The following is a 2,164-nucleotide window of genomic DNA, read 5'->3' as shown; positions in this document are numbered from 1 at the left end:
GCACTTTTAGAGACAGCAGCTTCAGACCCAGAAAAGGGTGATGAGATGAATTTCATATGGCTACATCAGTGGCAAAACATAATTTTCTTTCCTTTCAAGCAGGCAGGAGAGCACATAAGTGGTCACTTCAACATAAAGGGCACATGATCCATTCTGTGAGCAGCTGGGAACAGGGTAGAGCTGGGACAAGGATTTGGTCTCAGAGGTTTTACCATCTTAATTGTTTGGTCACTTCTGATGAAAAAAGAAAAAAAAAAGTTGTCCAAAGATACCATAAAGCTGAAAACCTGAACAGCACTTTTTTTTTTTTTTTGCTAACTCCTCCTGGAATCATCTTTCTGGTTTGGCGGGTACTTTTTACAGAGCAATGAGGTTTCCCCAAATGGAGCCTTTCTCTGGGCTGCTAGGCTCTCAGTAAGGCAGGCCCAAACTTTTTCCCTTTCTCTCTGGAGAAGGCAATATGCATTAAGCTGAATCATTACCTTCCAAAAGTGAGAAAGGGATTAGACTGCTGCTTCAGAACTGCAGAATTATCTGGAATGTTTTTTTTACAAATGGTTGTTATATCAACAACAAAAAAGGTAATTACAAAATGTGTACATCACAAGATGCTTTTAAAGACACTTTGCATTGTGCTCACATTCCCTTAAACGTTGTTCCCAAAGGTGCTCAGCCTCTAGCCCAGCTGAAATCTCTGGGGAGAGGCAGAGACAGTTTGGCGAAAAGGACACAGGAGCAGGGTGGTGGGAGAGGTGGCGAAAGGAGAAAGCAGCCTTCCAGTTAAAAGATCAGCCCTCAGTTTAAAGGTCAGCTTCCGGCAGGCTGGCCTCAGCGGAGTCGGCGTGAGAGGAGGAGCAGCGGCAGGGTGGGACTGGGGTGTTCTACATCTCATTCAGGTCAAGCAGAGTCTGGCCCAGCATCCTTTGTGTACAGAGGTGCTCCTCTTTGGTGCATTTCAGGTTATCTTCCAAATCATTAATTGTCTTGGCTACCAATCTCTCAGCAAACTCAGCACGTGTCTCTGCCTCCTTGAGTTTATAGGTAAGAATCTTTATCTCTTCCTCATATGTGCCTTCTTTTTGAGAGTACTTTTCTTCAGCAGCACTCAGACACTTCAGGTTCTGGTCCATCAGTCTGATTTGCTCATCCGTCTCTCTGCAACTGGACTCTGCCAGCTCGGCTCGCTCCTCTGTGCGTTCCAAGTCTCCCTCAATAATCACCAACTTACGAGCCACCTCTTCATACTTCCTGTCTGCCTCTTCTGCAATGTGCTTAGCTTCTTTGAGTTGGATTTCCTGGAGTTCCATTTTTTCTTCATCTTTTAAGGTTCGGTTTTCAATAACCTTCATACTTCTCTAGCTCTCATCAGCAGCTTTCTCAGCTTCCTCCAGCTTTTGCAGGACAGTGGCCAGGCGCTCTTGAGCCCTGTCCAGCTCCTCTTCAACCAGCTGGATCCTACGATTCAAGGAGGCCACCTCAGCCTCAGCCTGTTCTTGGGCCTGCCTTTCCCCCTCCACTTCCCGCTGGAGGCGCTCGGCCCTCTCCTCTGCATCATCCGCCTGCTGCTGCAGAACCTGGATCTTGCGCTTCACCGCCTCGATGGTGGTGATCCCGGCCATGGTCCCCACCCAGCTCCTGCTTGTCTTCGGGTTCCTGCCTCCTCCGCTCTGCGTTGCAGCCGCTTCTCCAGGGAGTTTCTTATAAAATAAGACTGGTCCATCTTGGTCCAATAGCAGGCAGAACTGGATTAACCCAGCTTCAGATTTTACAAGCGAGTATGACATATAAGAAAGGAGCCCATCAGTGGCCCAGAAATGATGATTAATTCCTGGAAGCAGAACACAAATGGCCGCTGATTGATACAGAAACATGAAAATTCAAAGAGGATGAGGCCTCCTGGACAGAGATATCAGAAAAGAAAAAAAAAAAAAACAGTTCAAACATTTGGAGCAAGAGCAAATAGTCACTTGGGAGCCCTGAAGGAGCTCGCATCTCAGAATCAACAAATGGAGAGAGAAGTAGACCATAGAAATTAATTTAGCAGCTGCTCTCAGATCACTGGAGGGAATTGCATCGCTTACCCTCTTTGACCGCCTGTGTATTCAGCATAGCTGACGCTGATTGCTTTTGGCTGAGACTAAAACTTCAAGAACATCTCTCAAAA

General features: G+C 46.7%; 1 pseudogene; it reads right to left on the bottom strand.

Moving 5' to 3' along the window:
• Nucleotides 1-881: 881 nt before the first annotated feature.
• LOC122680694 lies at nucleotides 882-1,655 on the bottom strand (annotated as a pseudogene).
• Between the last annotated feature and the right edge of the window lie 509 nt (nucleotides 1,656-2,164).

The sequence above is a fragment of the Cervus elaphus genome, chromosome 22 (assembly GCF_910594005.1).
Source record: "Cervus elaphus chromosome 22, mCerEla1.1, whole genome shotgun sequence".
In the NCBI taxonomy this organism is placed as follows: Eukaryota; Metazoa; Chordata; class Mammalia; order Artiodactyla; family Cervidae; genus Cervus; species Cervus elaphus.
The sequence above is the reverse complement of the archived record's forward strand: the minus strand, read 5'-3'. Positions and strand labels throughout refer to the sequence as shown.